The sequence below is a fragment of the Oncorhynchus clarkii genome, chromosome 26 (genome assembly GCF_045791955.1).
Source record: "Oncorhynchus clarkii lewisi isolate Uvic-CL-2024 chromosome 26, UVic_Ocla_1.0, whole genome shotgun sequence".
NCBI lineage: Eukaryota > Metazoa > Chordata > Actinopteri > Salmoniformes > Salmonidae > Oncorhynchus > Oncorhynchus clarkii.
Genome location: NC_092172.1, coordinates 10,931,721 through 10,950,008, shown reverse-complemented (window position 1 = coordinate 10,950,008; position 18,288 = coordinate 10,931,721). Strand labels below are relative to the sequence as shown.

At 44.5% G+C, this 18,288-nt stretch overlaps 1 protein-coding gene across 4 annotated transcripts in view; it reads right to left on the bottom strand.

The window, feature by feature from the left end:
• The window catches only part of LOC139385054 (zinc finger protein 536-like), a 173,880-nt gene that overhangs the window by 102,963 nt on the left and 52,629 nt on the right, over positions 1-18,288 (bottom strand). For all 4 annotated transcript variants that reach the window (XM_071130097.1, XM_071130095.1, XM_071130098.1 and 1 more), the window contains exon 3: positions 7,879-8,007. The gene's annotated coding sequence lies outside the window, so the exon portion shown is untranslated. The remainder of the gene's footprint in view (positions 1-7,878; positions 8,008-18,288) is intronic.

Genomic DNA, 18,288 nt, shown 5'->3' with positions numbered 1-18,288 from the left:
AACAAGACGGGACTGAACAGTTGAGTAAGAGCGCGTGGGAGGAAATAATTTGTTTTTCAAGTTAATTCTAATGGTCAGCAAAAATAGCGAAAATTGTGTCTTTAGGATCCATATACTGTATCAAATTAATGCAAAGTAGACATCATTTAATTGCTGTATTCTCATTGGAGGAGAAAAGCTCAAGTATATTGTCCAAGGCCAAACAAACCCAGACATCCTGTGTGATTAGACAGTCAGGACAACAACTGCCTAAACATGCAACAGAGGAGTGCCACTGACTGCTTAAGTCGAGTACAGGAAATGTGCAATAGTGCTGTCACTATGATGAATGATGACATGATTCCTCCTGAACAGATTGTGAGCGGTTGCATCACGCACCGGCATTTGGGACAGTCAGATTCCAGCATTGTATGTCGCAGTCTTTCCCTCAGGTAGGGCAGGTTCACTGTACATCTGGGGCAGAGGACTTCTCACGCTCATTGGGGCGGCAGGTAGCCAAATGGTTAGAGCGTTGGGCCAGTAACCAAAAGGTTTGCTAGATCGAATCCCTGAGCTGTCGTTCTGCCCCTGAACAAGGCAGTTAAAGCCACTGTTCCCGAGGCCGTCATTGTAAATAATAATTTGTTCTTTATTTAGTTAAATAAAGGTTCAAAAAAATGAATTGTGGCTGGATCCACTTTATGATACTAATCCCATAGACGGTCATTGACCCGGCCCATGAACATATCTGCCACCAATCCAGTTCTAATTCAAAAAGCCCTGCACCGTATCTAAACCGCTCTCTGCAGCGCATGGTGTGTGGTGTCTGCATGGTGACAAGCATCCTTAAGAAGCTTAGGTGCACGCGTGCACAGTGTGTGTGCGTTTTCAGTCGAGACCGTCTCATAAATAGTTAACAGAACGACGCACGGGAAGGAATTAACCACCTTTACTCGTCTTTAATTACTACGAAGTCCACCTCTGTACCACCGATCTATAAATACATAGTGAATCCCAAGTGGCACTGAAGTTACTCAGTCCAATGTCTTACAGAGATGTACCTCAGCAAAAAAAATAAAAAATCCTAGCCCAAAATGTGAACCGTAACACAGAAATTGGGACAAACCATATGTCCTTCTGTGTATTTTGGGATCCCACTAATTCATTTGGATAATACTACAAAAAAAATGATATCTTTAAAAAAAAAAAATTAAAAAAAAAATGATGAGAAAAAAAAATGAATTTGAAGAGGGAGAAAGAGAGAAAAGTCCTAGGGGGATATGTGATGAATCCAGGTCTTAGGGGTGTTCCAGGGAGTAAAATAAGGTTGAACCTCAATAGGATCAACATTCAGGGCAAAACTGCAATAAAAGTAGAAATCTGACAGAGAAAATGATCTGTAATTAGGACAAACAGCACTAAAAGCAGGTTCAAAGATAATTGTTTTTAGAGGGGTGTGTGACTGACTGCGAGGAATCCCAGGGCGGCCAGTTTGTGTGGTGGAGAGAGAAACAGAGAGAGAGAGAGAGAGAGAGAGACAGAAAGAAAGAAAGACACAGATAGAAGCTAGTGTGCGGGAGAGAGAGAGAGAGAGAGACATAGAGACAGACAGACAGACAGACAGAAAGAAAGACACAGATAGAGGCTAGTGTGTGAGCGAGAGAGAGAGAGAGAGAGAGAGAGAGAGAGAGAGAGAGAGAGAGAGAGAGACTAGAGACAGGCGAATTAAAGAGAGAGATAGAAGGAGAGCAGAAAGAGAGCAAGTCCAAAGTGAGATGAGGGGTTAAAGGGAAAGTCGCTGAAGGTGAAATCTTCCATTGGTATTTGAGGAAAAAGGAAACGAACAAAGACACCCTGCCGAACAAGCACCGATCCATCATAAGACCAGGCCATAAAAAAAAAAACAAGTGTCCCCAACACACTTATCCCCCTCACACATCTTTCCACAAAGAGGCCTATTGTTGTTGCCTTTTCACAACACATTGGGCTTTGATGGATTCTGCCCGCTAAAGAAAAGGGCCCGAATGAAAGGCAGGGGTGTATGAAGAAAGAAAAAAAAGCATGCTTAAACAAAGATATGAATTAAAAGAAAAGAGGTTGCGAGACCCAGGACCCAGGACTGTAGACTGTCCCTGAGTTGCGCCCGAGGCCCGAGCACTAAGCCAAAGCCTTCTCACAAAGACTATAGAATTCGTTTTTTTTTATCATTAGAGAAATAAAGAAATGTTAATAATAATGTCTATCCTCTCGTTATTTACCTACCTACTTCATATGCACACTACAGAGAACTACTTTAGAAAACCCCTGTAAATATCCTATGAGAAACAGTCTAGAGTTGGTAGTTCTTAGTACTTCTCTTTGGACTGCTATGGTAATGTCTGTTTTCCTAACAAGCCAATCCCTAACAAACTTCACCAAGTGAATGTCCACTGCAAAAGCCCTACTTGCATAAAGCAACCGGTAGATCGTGGCCCCAAAGAAACGCCTTTTTTTCCCTTCTAGGCCGCACAGTGAAGTCACTCTTGGCATGTCTCAAAACATAACATAATTGTGTTTTAGCGGACTGAGACGGGGGACTAAAAATACACACAATAGCGTAGAGATGAGCAAACACACACACAAAAAAAGAGAAAAGAAAGTGTTTGTCCTTCAGCACAGTGTTTTCTCTGTACTGTCCCACAGCCAATAACTGTGGAATAAACGGATATGTGAATTAAACCCCATTGTTTTAAAGAGCTGCTGCTATATTTAGTCGCTTTCGACTTCATGCAATAGAATTTTGCCAATGTTTTTGTATTTCTGCACTTGGACTGCATATCTCACGTTGTGTGAGCAAGTGTAAGTGTGTGTGCATGTGTAAGTGTGTGTGCATGTGTAAGTGTGTGTGCATGTGTAAGTGTGTGTGCATGTGTAAGTGTGTGTGCATGTGTAAAAAAAAACAAAAAAAACAACAGTTCAGCCATGCGATTTTTGCAATTAGAAAAGACACAAAAATAATTATTCTGCAGCACACTCAGGCGACATATCCTGAATCGACGATGCACGGATCACGTGCTTAATAAAAAGGTTAATCAGTTGTTAATCAGAGGATTAATAACTTGTTATTTTCTTTACAAAACCATTAATATTATGCCATAAATATTTTATGTTGATGGGTCATTTTTTTTGGGGGGGGGGGGGGGGGGGGGGGGGGGTGAGAGCTAGAGAGTGCAATACACAGGCTGATGTGCATTAATCACGTTTTGGCGAAGACAAATACACTCGTTCATGTTTATTAATACAACCTTGGTGAAAACAATACTCTTTACGTGATGAATAAAGTATGTATCAACAATGCCACAAAAGGACAGAGATTCGGGACTGGAGACTGGAGACAGCGGTCCAAAGTCAAAATGCTGGGGGCAAAAGTTCATTAACATTTAAGATAGGGCATAAACGGCTTAAGGAAGGGCGGGGGGGGAGGGGGGCGAGGCTGATTCCACATTGTAGGGACAGTGTCGGGAACGGGTGTGGGGGGTGAGAGTCTGTTCTGGGGGAAGGGGGTTAAACAGAGATTTTCTGTCCCTTTCTTAACAAATTACCCTGCCGGTTTGCTAATCAAAGCAAAACAAATATTGCCTTTCGTTCGCTCCATTTGTTGAACGAACATATGACGTTCCCAAAATACTCATTCCCAGCTCAAATGTAATTAAATTGTGCCTTTAGTGAAAACATGCAGTGGTACTCCAATTAGTTCTGTTTTTGTCATTGGGAGAGAAAAAAAATGGAGTCGGGCATGCCCAAGGCACCGTCGTGTCCCGGAATGACACAATGCCTTGGCGGTATGAAGTGGGTGTGTTTTGGAGATGGTGTCTGGGTACGTTGGGGTGATAGGGGTGCAGAGTGTTTATAAGTTGGTTGCCTGGATGAGTTTTGGAGATGTTGTCTTGTTGTTGTGAGGGGAATACACAGTCAACGTGTTGAGAAGACGGTGGATGTGTCTATTTGAGACGGTGGGTGTAGTAGGCACAAGGTCGCAATGGATCTCTCGATCTCTCTCTTTCTCTGGTCTTCTCATTCGTGTTCTACTATCTCTCTCTCTATATATATAAAGCTCTGTGAAGTATGTGGGTGGCAAACTATTGAACCGGCTAACTAAATAATTGCTTATTTTCATTTACCTCTAAATTGTGTTTTTTATTGACGGACTGCATGGATTGCCCTGCAAAATGTCATCCATCTACCTGTCGATGAATCTATCCGTTCATTTAGTGATCAGTCCACCTGATATGCATTTTACTCATGTCTAAACACCTTTATTGGCAATCAATGGAAAGCAAAGAATGTCGGAAACTAAGTAACTTGCAGGCCTGAGGACATATACAACATCGGATATTTGTCAATGGCCACGCATCAAGTCCTGTTGCTGGACTTCTAGATACCGAGAAAATGTGCAATAACCACTGGCAGATCACAACGTAAAATGCAGTGTGTCCGTGTGTCTGTGAGTTTTGTGTCTTTTTATCTTTATTTAACCAGGCAAGTCAGTTAAGAACAAATTCTTATTTTCAATGACGGCCTAGGAACAGTGGGTTAACTGCCTGTTCAGGGGCAGAACGACAGATTTGTACCTTGTCAGCTCAGGGGTTTGAACTTGCAACCTTCCGGTTACTAGTCCAACGCTCTAACCACTAGGCTACCCTGCCGTCTTTGTGTGTCCATCTGTGGCTGTGCGCATTTCTGTGTCTGTGTGCCTATATTATCTCTCATGTCCTCCTCGCCGCCAATCTCCATAAACAGAGGAGAGAAGGAGAGAGAGAAAAGGCAAAGAGGGCAAGCAAGGGAGAGATTGAAGATGAAAAGAGAGAGGGGAGATCCATTTTGTGTTCAGTTAAACACTGATTTCATCATCTGGGTAAAACACATAACTTAAAACTGAAATCAAATATTAAAAATGACAGGCCTTATAAGTGCGGTGAGTGATCCGGGGTCACGGAGGGAGGGAGGCGCGGGCGGCTTGTCAGCCACTATCTGTCAGAGTGAATTAGAAACAATCAGGGAGGACTGAAAGGGAAGGTGATTGTTATTAGGCAGCAGGGCTGTGAGCAGGCTCCCCAGATGTGGCCATGCATATAAAAGAACAGGAAGCCAGCAGTTTAATTCAGGAAGCGCTGGCGTACACGGCCGCACAAAGCAGGAAGGGGGGGCGATGGGGAGAGGCCCTTTGTCGCTAATAAGCTCAAAGTTACTTTGATAACAGGCAGGGTTAGGCGCCGGAATAAAAGCACTTTTCTCTTCTTTTTCTCTGGGTTTCATTTCACACACCACCCTCAGCAGTCAGTCAATATCTATGAAATATAATGGGAGTGGAGAAATCAGGGGTGAAATGTAGATAAGTCGACCTTAACACGCGAAGGGGAAGAGACGGCTGTGCCCATATATCAATTACCCCTGCTATCATAGGAGGATGATGAAGGGCTTGAGTGTTGGGCTCCAGGCCCCCCAGCCCAGCCCCCTTCGGTCCCCTCTGTCGTCTGACAGTCTCTCTCTCTCCCCTGCACCGGGTAGGGAAGAGGACGGACGTGCCTGCTTTTGACTCCAGCGCCAGACCTGCTATCTGTCAAGGGCTCCCACTGCTCCTCTGAGACAGACATCACGCCTACAGATTGTTGTCATGGACGACGGGCAGGGAGGGGAGGGGTAGATGTGTACAATATGTTTTCAAAGGGAGCCGGGCTTGATCTGAATGATAAGGAGAGACGCTAATCTGCTAGGATACGGCCTCAAAGGCACATTGGCTCTGACACTGAAAACCTCGCGCCACAGAGAAGCAGCTCCCTGGTAAACCCCTATAGACCCAGGGAGGCCAACTATCTGCATATGTCGTACTGTCACAGTCCGGCAAGAACTCCACGTTCCCGTCACAAAAACACACGGCTAGGCTAAAAATGATCACTCAATCCTGCGCATTTATGTCACTGATTACACAAAGAACATTGGAAATGTTTCTGTGTCAATTTTTTCTTTTTTTCCGAGAGACTGAAGGGCTTGAGGATATTTTCTACTGACAGCTTTCGAACGTTTCGCATTTTCTACGAGTGTATCGCGACAAAGCCGCAGGTAACGCGGGCCCTTGTCTCAAGCACTAGTAGCATTCAACTCCAGCAATGTGAAATCAATGACATCTGAAAATGAAGGACGTTGTTGAGACTGTTGCTTCCAACGTGCCTCCATCTCCTTTAAATGTTGAATGGCTTTCGATCCTCATTTTTACTTGTGGTCGGGAGAGATATCTCCAAAAACGATCCCAGGCTTGAGATTTATAGCGATCCCGTAATAGGTTTAAATTGCTAAATAAAAGCTTTATGTTTATCCTGGTGATCATTTGCACGGTGTACTTACACATGCTTCTCCAGTTTGTGCCTTCCAGGTTTGTGTTCGGAGTCAAGACTAGAGGGTGGTATGCGGTGTTTAACATGTTACTGCTAAATATTCCCCAGGGTAATAACAGTGTATATATGACGATTGGAAGCGTGAGAAAATGAAAGAAAGAGGGGGGGGGGGGGGGGGGGGGTTGGGTACAGAAGAGACAATAAGAGAAACATATGGAGAGACAGAGTCAAAGGATACGTGCAGAATAGTGTGTGGAGAAGAAGGAAAAAGCGAGTGACACAGACAGAGAGAGAAGTGACGGAAAGGAGAAGAGTGTGAGTCAGACAGCGGAAGGGAGAGGGACGTAGATGGAGGGAGGGTGGTTGAGTGAGGTGGCTCTTATAGTCAGATCCTTCCTTACAGGACATGTCTTAGATTTCAGTGCGATTAGATCGTGAGGGATATGGGAGATGTTCGAGAGGAGCATTAGTAATTAATCACTATGAGGTCTGGGATTTCCACTTTCACTGTCTGGGGCCTACCAACTTTTTTTTAAAGAACACTACCCAATGTCCCTGCTTATTTTGGGGATTTTTGTTGTGTGCGTGTAGCTTCCCCAGTCAGTGTTAAGAGAGAATGAAAAGGGAAGCAAAGAAAAGGCATCACAAAAAAAAGAAAGATATTGGAGGGCTTTAAGAGGCAAATCACTTCCTTTCTGCAGTGTGCTAATTATTACTCCAGCCATAACGAGCTTTAGTCTCCTCCATAGACACAGACGGTGTGCTTTAAGCCTTCACACGGATCACTACTGTAGGGAATGAGTGACCATAAAAACAGAATGGCCTTCACTTACGCTTCTTTCTCACCATTTCTCTTCTTTTTTTTCTCCTTTTTTCTGCACTATGAATAAATTTAGTCTGTCCCGGACATGAAAATGTCAAATACCTAAAATACACCTAGGCTAAATAGCGTATTAATTTTTAATGCTCGCTCATCCTATGCTGCTATTCTCATATCTAGCCTGTCTGCCAACAGCTGTTGCAGGCTCCCTCACAGGGGATTTATCATCCATCTAAAAGAGAAAGGGAGAGTTGTTCAAAAGACAAGGAAGAGAGCCTTATTTTCATGGATCCGTACCTCTCGTTTAATTCAAGCCTGGAACGTCTCCCTGTGATATACGAGGAGAATTCAATTACACTAATGCCAAAACATAAATTGTTCATGATTCATCCCACATTTTCCATGTTATATTGCTAGCTGGCTCTTATAAATGAAAAATAAATAAGGTGGGTAGTCATGAAGTGGAAGTATAGTGACATCGGAGAGGTGGCACAAGGGGAGTGGGGAGATTTGGAACAGGCATGTTTCAGTGGGGTAACTGAGTGACGTTCAGTGTGTTTTTAGATGGCTGGTGATTATGGTAGATTATCACAATCCAGATTGTAACAAAGTTACAAGCATTAGCAGAAACCTATGGTGGCAAAGTAGAGAGTGTGTGACAGAAGGTGTGTGTGTGTGTGGGGGGGGGGGGGGGGGGGGGGGGCATACCTTAACACACTAACTGCATACTGGTCTGGAGCCTGTCTGTCAGGTTCGAGGAGACCCAGGCAGATCACTGCCACTGAGTCACTACAGCACACAGCAATGACGACCGACCTAGAAGGATGTGTCTCTTTCCTGTCAGAGAGAGAAAGGGAGTGGGAAAGAAAGAGAGAGAGAGAGAGAGAGAGAGAGAGAGAGAGAGAGAGATAGAGAGAGAGAGAGAGGGGGGGGGACAGGGAGAGAGAGGGAGATGATGTCAAGTGAAATGTAACAAATTCACTGAAAGGCAGCGATGCGCAGAGGTCAAGGAAATGCAGCCGAAAAAGGTTAAAGATGAAATCAAAGCCGTGCCTTGCAGCGGGCTGAAAATCTATCCCTCCAAGGCAAGGCCATCGCTGACGCGCGGCAGACAAGATGCTAAATACTGCACGGCACTCTGGGATCTTTCATTTTCATCCGATCAATAAGGGCTTATATTTATCAGGATTCCAAGCAGCTGCCACATCTGACAACCTCCACTTCATTTTCTCACTCCTCCTCCTCCTCACGCTAAATCGGGAGCCATCAACCATAAAAGAGACTGAGGCCTCTAGCTTCGCCATTTACACCCTCAGACACAATTCCATTAAAGGACCCCCCTTTTCTGGTTAAAGAAACATGCGTTGTCATTGTGGTTTTGGCAACAGACCACCACGCTCTTCATATACTCTTTGTTCCCTTATCCCCACCCATAACGCCACAAAGAGAAGGCAGACTTCAGACGTTCACACATTAGACCCCTTTTCTAATGTTTGAGATTTATTTCAAAGAACCAAACTTGTGAAGCCCCCCTATAATTCAAAGTATTAAAATGAGCAGAAGATATATTTTTTTAAGGGGGTGAGTTAAAATAGCTCAATCTCTAATCATCTGTACGACAATATTTGCTGTGAGGCATTCTAAATAGATTATCGCTGGTCCATCTGTGTCATCATTGATTTATAAGGCATTAAGCTGCTTTGGAAAAGGGAGGCCTTCCCATTACAGCAAAAGGCTTCTTCTTTTTGTATTCAGGGGCATGGCAACAGAACAACCCCGGCACTTGTCTGCTCAAGAAACTCTTTCCTTGAAGCGTTAGTGAGAGGGGAAGTAAAAATAAGATGGCTGTATCCGGTTTTAGGAAGCATGAACCTTTTTTTTTTTACAAAGAGATGGGGAGGAGGGGAGGAATTGCAAAAAAAAAGAGAAAAAACACACACAAACACAAAAAACAAGGGACATCATTAACATATGAATACTATATGCAAATGGTTAGGAGAGAGCAGATGTTGGTGCATTTAATTGACCTATATGTGAATTGCATCCAAACCTTTTACTCTGTTACTACGCCCAGTGTACAATATAAACTGGATTCAGGGACTGGCACACAGAACAGCAGTGTGAATGGGGAGTAGACAGAGTGAGAAACAGTTTGAACACTGAGAGACGGAGAGAATAGGTGTTTCAAAGGAGAGAGGCGTCTTGACAGGAAGCTGTCAGAGCTGGATGAAACTCAAAGACAGCGCCTGGCTGTCACTGTCCCTCTGCTGTCTCGTGCGGATGACATCACCGTGCGACTGTGGAAATGGATCACTTATGGCCCTTGGAGAGCAATGCCGTCTGTGACATGTTACTGTATGCAGCATTAAGGCCTGGATTACAGCACACTGTCTTTATGGATATTCATATCGAGACTTCTCAAACCTCTCTAATTCTCCCTGCCTCTTTTCTCCCCTTTCTCTCTGCCATTAGCTTCTCCCTCTTTTCTCCCCTTTCTCCCTGCCATTAGCTTCTCCCTCTTTTCTCCCCTTTCTCCCTGCCATTAGCTTCTCCCTCTTTTCTCCCCTTTCTCCCTGCCATTAGCTTCTCCCTCTTTTCTCCCCTTTCTCCCTGCCATTAGCTTCTCCCTCTTTTCTCCCCTTTCTGCCTGCCATTAGCTTCTCCCTCTTTTCTCCCCTTTCTCCCTGCCATTAGCTTCTCCCTCTTTTCTCCCCTTTCTCCCTGCCATTAGCTTCTCCCTCTTTTCTCCCCTTTCTGCCTGCCATTAGCTTCTCCCTCTTTTCTCCCCTTTCTCCCTGCCATTAGCTTCTCCCTCTTTTCTCCCCTTTCTCCCTGCCATTAGCTTCTCCCTCTTTTCTCCCCTTTCTCCCTGCCATTAGCTTCTCCCTCTTTTCTCCCCTTTCTCCCTGCCATTAGCTTCTCCCTCTTTTCTCCCCTTTCTGCCGGAGAAAGGAGAGAAGTCACGCATCTTAAGCGGAAATGTTTGCATGGGTGAGCCATGAGAAACACAGATGCTATTTTCATCTAGGCTCTGCCTCCTTGTCTCCCTCCCTTTCTCCTGCTTGGGAATGTCATTAAATTGTATTAAATAGCCTTTTGTCCAGAGGGCAAGGACCACCCCGATATATGATAATACATTAATGCCCCAGTGTTGCAGCCAGTGAGCTGAGACGATTTTAAGGCCGAGAGCTGGGCGGAACAAGCATGAAGCACCATTGTGTGTGTGTATTTGTGTGTGTATTTGTGTGTGTGTGTGTGTGTGCATGTGGCTCTCTAACAACTGTGACACATACTAATAGAAACATACCTAATAAATAACAAGCTTTCAGGGTCTGGCAAGCTGACATTTTCTCTGTGAGCAGGACAATTTCATATCTGCGATGCAGGGAACCAAATTGCATCACACAGAGATGCCAGCGGATTAGCATAAAAATTAACACTTAAATTTCAGCTTATTGCCAACCCCACTCCTGCTCCTCCTGCCACACAACAATCAATTCCTCTTATAAATCTGATTAGATTCCATGACGCTTATTATCCTAGGCATGTCCCTACACTGCCTACCAAGGCTCCAAGACTATTTGTTTAAATAGAACGAAAGAGCTGATAAATCTATAGGTGTGCTTCTCATGCACACGCATGCCACCTCTCCCCCTACTCTCTCTCTCTCTCTCTCTTTGTCTCACTGTTGGTCTGATCTGCAGATCACCAACGATGTGGAACAATAGGGAGTGAAATCGATCTTGACGGTTACGCTGTAGCACTGTACAACTTAGCTGATGTCCAGATTGTTCTGGGGGGGAGGGGGGGGGGGAGCACAAAACTAGCTCATGCATGAAAAAATATATTTAAAAAATAAGTTTACACTTGGTAAGGCCTCCGATGTTCTGAGCTTGTTTATATATGACGGTCCAGAGACCATCTTTGCTTGATCTCCCCCTTTGACCACCTCCCTCCGATGACAACTCAATCAATGAACTGACATCTCATGATTGATGCTGTTGTTTTCCAAACTGCTTGTCCTTCTTGAGATTCTTTATGCCGTGAATAGCGCTCCAGAAGTCGAAAAGAATATTACTGTTATTCTAAAAGGTCAATCCAATGACAACGTTTTTGGTCTTTTTCTTCTTTAGACCAGCACTAAAGTAGAACTTTTCAGTCATAAAGTAGGCCTTTTCAGTCATAAAGTAGGCCTTTTCAGTCATAAAGTAGGCCTTTTCAGTCATAAAGTAGACATTTTCAGTCATAACGTAGGCCTTTTCAGTCATAACGTAGGTCTTTTCAGTCATAAAGTAGGCCTTTTCAGTCATAAAGTAGGCCTTTTCAGTCATAACGTAGGTTTTTTCAGTCATAAAGTAGGCCTTTTCAGTCATATAGTAGGCCTTTTCAGTCATATCGTAGGACTTTTCAGTCATAACGTAGGCCTTTTCAGTCATAACGTAGGTCTTTTCAGTCATAAAGTAGGCCTTTTCAGTCATAAAGTAGGCCTTTTCAGTCATAACGTAGGTCTTTTCAGTCATAAAGTAGGCCTTTTCAGTCATATAGTAGGCCTTTTCAGTCATATCGTAGGCCTTTTCAGTCATAACGTAGGCCTTTTCAGTCATAACGTAGGCCTTTTCAGTCATAACGTAGGTCTTTTCAGTCATAAAGTAGGCCTTTTCAGTCATATCGTAGGCCTTTTCAGTCATAACGTAGGCCTTTTCAGTCATAACGTAGGCCTTTTCAGTCATAAAGTAGGCCTTTTCAGTCATTCATCAAGTGCACAGTTATTTCCAATGGCCTCCGTGTTTATCTAGGGGGAAATTGGAGCAAGGAAAACCATCTCATGTTGGAAAGCTTAACACTGTTGCAATGAAACATTTTTCAATATAGTACTTTAGAAAACATTGCACAAACATGTAGTAAAAGCAGAGCACACGTTGGGTGGCTTGCTAGGCAGAGAGACGGGGCTCACTTTTGTTTAGACGAATGGCATTTCATTGCATCCAGATGTCTTTAAGCACCATCCCTGCACTCCAAGACGTACGCAGAACATACACAAACATTTACATCTAACTGCATTCCTCCTCCATGCTTAAGAGTGTCCCGGTCCCCTCCACTCCCCCAGACTATGGCTCGTGTTAAGGTGAATTACCATTCAGATCCAGGGCTTTAAGACTGGAGGATGAAACGTGATTAAGAGTTCCTGTCTTGTGTCGTGTGTGTGTGTCTCCTCTGGGCCTTCTGGCTGTGAACAGGAGAGACGTTTTATCCTCTCGTGGGTTGAGAATTCCACGCCGGCGTGAAGCCGCGTCACATTGTAGGCCACGCGCCTGAGGAGATCTGGGACAGAGGTGTGCCAAGGGCTGAGTCAGGCGTTACAAAATAAGACTGGTATGTAAAGGCCCCAATTTGATGCCCCAACTGCTCTACGACACAGTGGAGCAAAGACGGAGAGAGAGAGAGAGAGAGAGAGAGAGAGAGAGAGACAAGAGACAAGAGACAAGAGACAAGAGACAAGAGAGAGATGAGACAGAGGGAGTAAAAGAGAGAGAGAGATGAGACAGAGGGAGTAAAAGAGAGAGAATGAACGTCTGATGTTATAAGTGGATAACAACAGCCCCTGCGATGCAGCAGTGGAGGGGCAGAATCATTTAAACCAGCTAACCCCTCCTCACCCTCTAGCCAACCCTCTATTCTTATGTTAACACCGCTAAAGAGGAGTGGGCCCACCCAGCAGTAGAAACTTAAGTCCATGCTTCAGGAAAAATAATCTATTTCTCTCCAAAGGCTAATGTAACTTTACTCACTTACACCGTCCATAAGCGCAAACTCCGGCAACACCAATACATTTACCGTGCCTTTAAAGCATATTACCTTTCACAGAGTTTAAGAACAATAAACGGGGTGCTTAGCTGGTCTATTTTCTCTCTGTAATGCCTCGCAATGGCCGGGGAAGAATTTGAAAGTCTTTAAATTCAGAGTAAACACTGCTCTCTTTGTTGATTGTACAGTCTTTCGTTTTTTTTCAGTTTTTTTTGTTTTTTGGTGCGGATATTTTTTTTCTCCTTCAGAGCCTGTTGTTTTCTCTCCAAACAATACATCCCCTCTCACATCTGAAGTACACACCTCGCTGACATTTTATAGGTTAAACCCTGTCGAACGGCGAGTCTTTGTACCGACGGTTTATTTTTTATGGCCGTGTGTAATTAAGGCAGCATGTCCTATCTCTCAGCCATCTATGCCAAGGCCTTTATTTAAACAACTTTATTGTGAAATGTTTGCGTTCTCAGCATTCGGCTGGGCCCACACACAGATTATTATTTCATACTTCCCCAGGACTTTTTGAAGAGTTTACGCTCAGAGCGGTTATTGTTTTTGATTACCGGCAGTCTCTTAAGACTCGACGCGACCGGCTAAAAAAACATGTTTACAGAATCCGGGTGTGAACTCGAAGGCCTTACCCAGGCCAAATGTACATTCTCCATATGATTTATGGAGCTCAGATCAAACTATTTATGTCCACGCACGGCTGTTTAAATTCGCTGCTCGGGTTTTTTTTTAAAGAGTGCACGTGCATGTTTGCATTCTCACTGTGTTTAATTGAATTTGATGGAAAGATTGACTGTTTACACTTCATCAGAAGGGATACAAAAATAATAGTAGGCTCAGCAAATGCTTATTATCAGCTTATTGGAGTAGTAATATCTAATATCTACCCAAGAAAAAGTGGTTTCCAGTATCCCCAACACAGACACACACACACACACACACTGCAAACGGGCATATCCACAAACCAGAAACACACATCAAGGTTGTCTGGGGGCCTACAAGGCTGTGGGGGTCACTGTGTGTCTGGCTGTCTAAGAGGGTGACTTTGGCAGTCTCTGTGTGGTTTCAGGACCAGGCTGAAAGTAAATGTGAGTTATGTTTGTGGAGACACAACACTAGACAGGATCAGAATAAAACTAAATGTGAGTTATGTTTGTGGAGACACAACACTAGACAGGATCAGAATAAACCTAAATGTGAGTTATTGTTTGTGGAGACACAACACTAGACAGGATCAGGCTGAAAGTAAATGTGAGTTATTGTTTGTGGAGACACAACACCTAGACAGGATCAGGCTGAAAGTAAAAGTGAGTTATTGTTTGTGGAGACACAACACCAGACAGGATCAGGCTGAAAGTAAAAGTGAGTTATGTTTGTGGAGACACAACACCTAGACAGGATCAGAATAAAACTAAATGTGAGTTATTGTTTGTGGAGACAGAACACCAGACAGGATCAGGCTGAAAGTAAATGTGAGTTATTGTTTGTGGAGACACAACACCAGACAGGATCAGGCTGAAAGTAAAAGTGAGTTATGTTTGTGGAGACACAACACTAGACAGGATCAGAATAAAACTAAATGTGAGTTATGTTTGTGGAGACACAACACCAGACAGGATCAGGCTGAAAGTAAAAGTGAGTTATGTTTGTGGAGACACAACACCTAGACAGGATCAGAATAAAACTAAATGTGAGTTATGTTTGTGGAGACACAACACTAGACAGGATCAGGCTGAAAGTAAATGTGAGTTATTGTTTGTGGAGACACAACACTAGACAGGATCAGGCTGAAAGTAAAAGTGAGTTATGTTTGTGGAGACACAACACCTAGACAGGATCAGAATAAAACTAAATGTGAGTTATGTTTGTGGAGACACAACACTAGACAGGATCAGGCTGAAAGTAAATGTGAGTTATTGTTTGTGGAGACACAACACCTAGACAGGATCAGAATAAAACTAAATGTGAGTTATTGTTTGTGGAGACACAACACCAGACAGGATCAGATTCCGGAGCAGATATAATTTGAATGGTGTCTTCTGATGACTGATGCTCATTACACCAGCATGCACAATTTAAGTGTGACACATCATAGTGAGTCAGGTGGTGGTAGAGCACAGGGCACCTCCAAGAAGCTTCCAGTCAAGGAGGCTTGCTTTTATCACGTACACATGCACCACCTATCACACCTTTGTTGCTCCTTACTGTTCTGCTTTTTAGAAATATACAGCAAAGGATGCTGACAATCAAGGATGGGAAAAGGGCGGACTGGTCACACCTCAGCAGTCCCATGTACTGTACTCTATGCCTTGTTAAAAGCCACCATACAGACACTCACTTGTATACAACAACATTCAAAAAGGTTCTATTTAATCTGCATCCTTCCTGTGTAAGAAAAAAAAACATCCGCTTGCCCCTCAAAGAAAAGGAAAAACCCAATCCCAGATATGAATGTTGGTAAAAGGCCTTTTCATTCTCTGTTCCTAGTAGAAAGCTCTCTACCGCCGTTCCCCTTGTAACCCACAGCCGTCCCACAGGAGTTGGCCTGGGACATGCCCTGTCCTCTATGATAACCACAGGGTGAATATCTCCTATGAATCGCTGGCCATCTAAGGGCTCGGGGCTGTGCTGTTGTGCGCAGACGGGACTTCTGAAAGCCTGGGTTTGCCGTCTTTGGATGAAGAAAATGAAATTCTTTCACTTTGAATGTGTGCTCTGCTACACAGCCACCCAACCTTGCTAGTCGCTTCATTTCTGTTCTGAGTTCAGGTGTTCTTTTTCACTCCCTCTGTCTGCTGCTACTTGAGCATATTTACTAAGATCCTACCATCCTAATAGTGCATACTGTATATCCGAGGTTGACTAGCTACATTTGAGTAGTTTTAATAAAGCAGGGAGAAAAAACCTTCTCAGTACTGACTCCATCTGTTTAATAGCTTGACTTGTGCTTAAGGGTAGATGAGTGCCAGGCAGTCTGACCTGAGGCTTGTTAAGGGAAACTAGACGGGTGGATTGTGTCTCCGTGACACACGGGCACAGACACACCAGTCATCTATAAACTCGCCAGAGAGGGAGACCCCCAAGTCTCTCCAGGCACATTAGGAAACCGCTCAGCAACGTGTTTGCACTTGTGCTACAAATCATGCTATTCCCACATTGCATTGGAGTTGAGTTCTAGCGTAACGGAGTGTGTGTGTGTGTGTGTGTGTGTGTGTGTGTGTGTGTGTGTGTGTGTGTGTGTAAACAATCTGTATAACCTGCACAGACCCTGGCCCTGCCTGGAGCAAGGCAAAGCCCATGTGAGAGGCTTGTTCTGCAGCACACAGGCTGTCTCGCTCTCTCTCTGTCACTTTCCTCACAAGTCCTCAGACCATCATCCCCACACCTAGTTTCATACATTGGCAAATCCACACACACACACACAGCCTTTTACCACAACCTGCCCGACAACACTATGCTAATGTGATCTACCCCGACAACAGATCGAAGCCATACTACCAGATCTGGGCTTTAGTGTAGCCTTATTCATCCGACCTCCCCCAATCGTGTGTGCTGTAGAAGCCTCACAGCATAGGGAGTCAGGGCAGACACTTCTTTACCTCAGCCTCACAGCATAGAGAGTCAGGGCAGACATTTCTTTACCTCAGCCTCACAGCATAGCGAGTCAAGGCAGACACTTCTTTACCTCAGCCTCACAGCATAGAGAGTCAGGGCAGATACTTCTTCACCTCAGCCTCACAGCATAGGGAGTCAGGGCAGACATTTCTTTACCTCAGCCTCACAGCATAGAGAGTCAGGGCAGATACTTCTTTACCTCTGCCTCACAGCACAGGGAGTCAGGGCAGAAATGTCTTTATCTCAGCCTCACAGCATAGGGAGTCAGGGCAGACACTTCTTTACCTCTGCCTCACAGCATAGGGAGTCAGGGCAGACACTTATTTAACTCAGCCTCACAGCATAGGGAGTCAGGGCAGATACTTCTTTACCTCAGCCTCACAGCATAGGGAGTCAGGGCAGAAATGTCTTTACATCAGCCTCACAGCATAGGGAGTCAGGGCAGACACTTCTTTACCTCTGCCTCACAGCATAGGGAGTCAGGGCAGACACTTCTTTACCTCAGCCTCACAGCATAGGGAGTCAGGGCAGATACTTCTTTACCTCAGCCTCACAGCACAGGGAGTCAGGGCAGACACTTCTTTACCTCTGCCTCACAGCATAGGGAGTCAGGGCAGATACTTATTTACCTCAGCCTCACAGCACAGGGAGTCAGGGCAGACACTTCTTTACCTCAGCCTCACAGCATAGGGAGTCAGGGCAGACACTTCTTTACCTCAGCCTCACAGCATAGGGAGTCAGGGCAGACACTTCTTTACCTCAGCCTCACAGCATAGGGAGTCAGGGCAGATACTTCTTTACCTCAGCCTCACAGCATAGGGAGTCAGGGCAGAAATGTCTTTACATCAGACAAAGGGAAACAGATCGAACAGGCCACCTGGCCACCGCCAAGTAAGCACTTCTCGGACTGAGACGAGAGCGCTGAAACTGGATCCATTCTGCAGGGTCATGTCACCAGCACACATGGACCAAATGTCCAAACATCTTTAAGTACAGGACACAGGGGGAAAACAATTTTGGTTGAAAATATAATCTTGGGGCAAGTCCCAACACTACATAAAATAATGTCAGGGGTAAATACAGGCTACTTCATATTACGGATCATTCTGATGTTAAATGTTATTGGTGATAGAGAACATTGGTTGCTGACCATTGAAGACCTGGGATGGCATGGTTTATGGTCCACACACACAGTGCACGCCACTCAGAGCACTATCGATCGCACCTGGCTCCGACACACTCTCATCGGTGTCATTCAAACCCTCTCAATTTTTAATCACCAGTTCAACACTAGATCCAGTCCCTCCACTGGGCTACGCACGCGCGCACACACACACACACACACACACACACACACACACACACACACACACACACACACACACACACACACACACACACACACACACACACACACACACACACACACACACACACACACACACACACACACACACACACACACACACACGCACACTTACTGTAAGCAAGGTTAGACTGCACAACCGACCAGAAAGAACACAACAGGCCCACAGACAGGCTCATACAATAGATCTCATGGCTTTTAGAAAGCCCACCAACTTTCCCCCTTCGGCTTGACCTTGCTCGAGTGATATTCATTACATCATTAAGTTACCTCTTCATTAACTTTTCATTATTTATGGAGGCTTTGGGGAGTGGAGTCTTTATCAA